The sequence below is a fragment of the Astatotilapia calliptera genome, chromosome 4 (genome assembly GCF_964374335.1).
Source record: "Astatotilapia calliptera chromosome 4, fAstCal68.1, whole genome shotgun sequence".
NCBI classification, from domain to species: Eukaryota; Metazoa; Chordata; class Actinopteri; order Cichliformes; family Cichlidae; genus Astatotilapia; species Astatotilapia calliptera.
In genome coordinates this window covers 23471135-23477156 of record NC_137425.1, presented here as the reverse complement: position 1 = coordinate 23477156, position 6022 = coordinate 23471135, and positions in this window count along the sequence as shown.

Here is a 6022-nt window from a genome sequence, read left to right as displayed (position 1 = left end):
GTTTTTTAGTGGGAGACTGTTGAATGTCGTGCTCAGGATTGTGAGCATTTTGAGAGGCCTTACTCTCCCAGGCCTTATGATGATGATGATGATAATTCGCCAAATCTTTTACACCCCCCCCCCCCCTCCCCCCCAAGTCCTGCACCTTCAGGAGGAATAATCAGATATGCTCCCAGTCTGCTGGGAAAACGCCTTCTTTATGATCGTGTTTTGGTTTTGCAACCTATCCAACCGACCCGGAGCTCTTAACAGACTTACTTTGTTGTGTATAATTTGTATTGGATATAACCGTATCTTCTGCATACAGTATATCAGTGTATGTATACATGCAGTGTATGGTAGCTGTATGCTGTATAAACATGTAGGTTTTAAACATGTTGCCCTCTCTGCTTTGCTGCAGAGTTTAAAAATTGTCTTGTTGATATTCAATAGGTTTAATATTTTCTACTCTTGTTGAGCTCTTATGTCTAGATTTGTCTAATTTTTATCGTACCCTATATATCATGTTTTAAGTCACTCTGGAGGACAACCCCACATGTCCCCGTTGTTAATGTGGCAGCAGTGCCAGCACAGTAACAATTCCATATGCATTTATATATATATATATATATATATATATATGTATATATATATATATATATATATATATATATATATATATATATATAATCCAGATGTGATAGCCACAGAGTAAAAGAGAAAGTTTGATAATGTGCTGCTAGTTTATTGGTATTTTAAAAAAAAATGAATCTGGTACAGAGTGAGTCCATGTGCCACTTTCTGAGATTGCTAACATCTTATCTGCTAAAGCCCCACCTGCTCCTGTCGGTTCATTTCAGACTAAAACTCGATGCATTTCCGCAGATAAACGTTTTTAAATGACAGGCAGGCCGAAAGTGTCTCGGCTCGTTGGCGTTTGGATGTGTGGGAGCATCGTGGATACACAGGTCGCACCGGTGTTTGCAGAGTGAACAAGCTCCGTATTAAAGTGCCCGTTATGAATGTTTGTTTACCCCTGGAGCTGCTCAAGCACTTTTTTCTGTGTGTGTGTGTCTGTGTGTGCGTGTGTGTGTGTGTGTGTGTGAAGGACAGAGGTAAGGAGACTGATAAGACATCAAGCTCTTATCTCCTGCTGTCACCACACACACACACTCTTACACACCCTTGTAACCCTTAAAGGTGTGTTTTATTGCCTTCCAATCTCTATTTGCCCCCCCCCCCAAAATCTCCATCCAAAGCCCAGCCTTAGGCCTTCATACAGGGTCCAACACAAACACAGACACACACTTATTCCCCGTTTCGCCTTCAATTTTTCTTTTTGTTTTTATTTTTTTGGTCATACATTTTAAGGGTCTGACTTTGTATATGTTCTGTTTATCATCGTTTGTCTTATTTCAGCTTTGTACTTGATTATTTGCTGTGATTGCTTTTTTGCATCCCCCTCCACACCCCCACACCATTTTTTTTTTTTTTTTTTTTTTTTTTTTTTTTTTTTGCACGTTTCTGTCCCCCCCCGGCTTCCCCTCTCTGAACAATCGTCCACGCCTCTCAAGCAATACTGCTGACTGGCACTGGGAGCTAGCTGCTAGAGAGAGAGAGGAATGGGAGAGAGCGAGCAAAAGAGAGAATGAGAGAGAGAGAGAGAGAGAGAGAGGTGGACTGGAGGCTGGTTCTTCGTCTGCTGTTCCTTCAGTATCGTTATCGTCCTGTTACAGAAAAGATTATTTTGAAAATAAATAGAAAAATCATCTAAGTTTTGTAAATGATCCTTCACTGTCGGGGGGAGAAAAAGCTATCAGAATATACTTTGTACACATGTCTAATCTTGTAAAAAATGCAAAAAGAATACATTTTAGAGAGAAACCTGATATATTCTGTCACCCTATACTGTATGTGTAAGGAACTGTTCTTTTTTTCTCTTTTTTTACAGACAGCAACCACGTTTATCAGTGTTTCTTTGAAATTGTTTTAGTAACTCAATATTTTATAGGCAATCAATAAACAGATGGAACTGTATGTCTCTGACTCTCTGATTTGAAAACAGTGTTTTTCATTTGACTAAAGGTGCAGACGCTCGTGTTCTGGAGCTGTTTAATGTTTTCCGACAAATTGATTCATTTTTAGAAACTTAGTTCATTTACAAAGCATAGCAACAGGCACTGCTTCGTGGAAGCTGCCATGTTGTCCCGCCATCTTGAATACGGTGGCCAAAAGGGACATCACAGTTCAGGTTAGGCTCGAGTGATTTGATTACATTCTCACATCAAGTATTTTTTGCTAACATCCACTTTAAAGAAAGTTTTACTAACAGCGGCATTTACTCACAGAAACATTCAGGATGTCCTCAACAACTCACCTCTGTACCTCTTTCACCACCATCGATACCAGTTCAGTATCAGTATTGGAGTCCTTTCCCATAGTTTTACAGCCTCCTCTGTGGTAAATAGACATGAATGCTTTTTACCTGGCATATTGACACCTGAGGTAAACGGTGGGCTGATGGCCTACCCAGATAGCAAAATAATCCAGGACAGATCTGATGCAGAGTCACGTTTCTCCAGAGTGCACTCCCTACAGATAAACAGTGGCCTGAGTTTTTAATAAAAACTAATAATAAAAATATTTAATTTTTTAAATTTCTGCTTATCTGCTGAGTGCTGATATTATTGAAATACTGTTTTTTTTGTTTTTTGTTTTTTACACAAACAGTAATAGAAACACGACGGCAACCCGTGGTAATTATGCGATACAATCTAAATGTAATATTGTGACTAAACCATGTTTGTCCTACAGTGGCCACCTTAGATAGGATTATGCACTTAAATTAGAGGGGTAAGAAAACAAAACTTAGTTGACTGCAATCTGCAATCTACTGACATCTAGTAGTGAGATTTTATACACTGTACCTTTAACATTTTTTCCCTCTAATTCTGCTGCTTTTTGATTGCACATATTTGGAAACACCACTGAAAACAAAAACAAAAAAAAAAGCAATTCATGTTCCACTTGCTGCCCATCACATGCTGGCAGGTTAGTTAGTTGCCAAGGTTCCCCCATTATGTGTTCCCCACCTATATTCTCCACTTCCATCTCGTTGCTTTTAATCTCTTGCACACACATTGAGACTGAGTAATGCATGAGTTATACTTCTGCAACGAATCCATAGAGCCTACAGTGTAGCCCATGCAAGAGTTTGAGCTCCTTGTTTTTAAAGAGGGGGGGAGACGAAAAATCCACCCCGAAAACACTCAAACACTGGTGCAGTTTGATTGCTCTGTGGAGTTCAAGTGGATCATTTGAAAAAATGGAAGAACTGTCAGAGAATGGATGGATGTAGAGCTCAATTTGGTTGCCAGCCATCTGAATGTCGCAGTAGAAATGGAGACTCAGCCAATCTTCTACTGTCCAACTTTGCTATATGAACTATAGACTCAGTTTGCTGTTCGTGGCTTGCAGGAGCATCATCCGGTGTTGGTTTTCTGCGGTTGTAGTTAATCAGCTTTAGCGTTTGATGTGTTGTGTATTCAGAGATGCTCTTCTGCAAACTGTGGTTGTAACAAATAGTTATTTGAGTTACTGTTCTTTCCTATTGGCTCAAAGCGGTTTGGCTGTTCTCCTTTGATCTCTGACGTCAACCAGAGAATATTTCCTCTTTTTTTTAGACCATCATCTGTAGATCCCAGTAGATCAGCAGTTTCTGAGATACTCAGATAAACTTGTCTGGCGCCAACAACCAGGCCACATTAAAAATCCCAAAACTCACCTTTCTTCCCCATTCTGCTTTGCACTGATTTGCTGCCATGTGACTGGCTGATTAGACATTTGTGTTAACAAGCAGGTGAACAGGTGTAGCTAATAAGTGGCTGGTGACAGTATATATGAGTTCTTTTCTGGTTTTTCAGACTGTAGGTTAAGATAGAAATGGCTGAAGGGCTGCATGTATGCTTAAGTCCTACTCTGCCTTCACCCAATCTGCAGTTGTATGTCAATCAGCAAGGATCTTCAGGCATGCTCTGTTTTCTTTTTTCTTCTTCTCTCTTTTTGTTGTTCTTTTTTCCTGTGCCTGTTTAGTGTGTGTGCGTGTGCACGCTGCTCCTTTAGTCAATAGTGGACTCAATCAGGACTCCATTTTGGCAGCCCAGTAATGAAGCTGTTGGTTGTGATAAAATGGAGGAAAAGTCCAGCTTCCTCCACTGAGCTGCAGAGACGACCACAGGAGACACATTTTCCACCGCTGACCGTTCATGACTGTGCTTTCAAAGAGCTGGTAAAGGTGTGTGTGTGTGTGTTTTGAATTCCTGTGTGTCAGCGTGTAATTAAATCTTTGCTGACATGAAGTGAGTGTGTGTCCCTGCTTCATGGTGAGAGCAGCAGTCAGAGGGGTTCAGACGCCTCTCTGCTTTCCCTTAAGGACCAGCATCAGCATAACACACACACACACATACACACACACACACACACACACACACACACACACACACACACAGGGCAAGACAGAGAGGTACCAGGCATCCTTAAATACACACTGCATTGCCATACACACCTTCCTGTGGGTGTGTCAGCATGTAGCGCTCTGATTGGACAACAGCACACAAATGGAAACATTCTATTGGCCGAGGCTTCATTGCAGCTTGTGCAGGGGGCAGAAGCGTGTGCGTGTATCTGTGTATGTGAGCGTTTTGAACTCATTACTTCTGAACCTGCTCCCTCTCACCCACCTCCCTCAGCTTCAGGCAGCCTTGCATTTATGTGTGTGTGCGCGTGTCGCACAGTTTCCCAGGAGACAGGTATCTGAGTGAGGGGGCGTTCAAATGCACGCTGAGCACAACAGTTTGAAAGGCTTGTTATTCAGACTGGAGTCTGCCCACAGACTTTCAGAACTCTGTGTTTGTCCTTCAGCTCTCTTTGGTGAAAGAGAAAAGGACATTTCTGCCTTCAGTTCCAGCTCTAACAAAGCGCTTCGCCTCCTTACCTCCACCCCTCTCTTAGTTGTGCTTTTTTCCCTTCCATCTCAAAATGTCTTGCGTCTCTGTGCCGTCGTCGCTCTGCTTCATGGCCGCAAACGGAAAAGGAACAGCTTCACTTTTTTTAACACCTGCCACTGAGTTTCTTACATTTGCGTGGCATTAAAGTGGCTACAATAATCATTTTCATCAAGGCAGCGCATTAAATAGCCACACAGGGATGGACCTGTAGAGCGCTATCACGTGCCTGCTTTGGTTCTTCAGCCTCGCTCTCACCGCTTTCAGCTGCAAAAATCTCCCAAGCTCCACTACGTACATTTCAGCTCTGCACAGCTGACAGATACAGTCAGCCAGCTGGTTTTAGCATTTTAAATAAATAAATCTGGTATTAATCTCAGAAGTTGATGGAGACGAAAAACAGAGGAAAGCAGAGTAAACCTCTGACTTCTGTGCAGTCATCAGGTGGCCCCAAACCCTCCTGAATCACAATGTTTCCCTCATATCAGCTCGACGAGTTTACCAAATATGTAACGACTTGATTACACATGTATATATTACTCCCGATCAGATTCATTGTGCTTCAGGTGACTCCGTGTTTCACGCTTTTGCAAAGCTGCAGAGCTCCAACAGCGTGGAAGTCCTGCTGAGCTGCAGGGTGGTGCAGATTTACCTGACATGTCTGTGAGTGCGCATTCTTTGCTTTCTCTGGCGTTTGATCTCCTCTCACTGCGTCTCTCGTTCTTCTCCCTCTTGTGGTAAATCTGAATGTGAAAAGACAAATATTAGTTCAGAGCGCGAAGCCACGTAGCAGAGTGTGTGCGCGCGCGCCGTGCGTGCACGTGCGTGGTCTACTGCATATCAATTAGCTATCTATTATTCATGCTGACAGTGTAATGAATGAAACATCACAGGCTTTGTATTTCAGGCATGTTTACTTGTCTCTCACTCTCTCACACACACGCAGCTGCCGTTGTGCGTATTTATACAGGAGAAGCAGTGTGAGCTCAGTCCCATTGTAGCCGCGAGGGCGAGGTGGCGCCCGCTGATGATGTGACAGC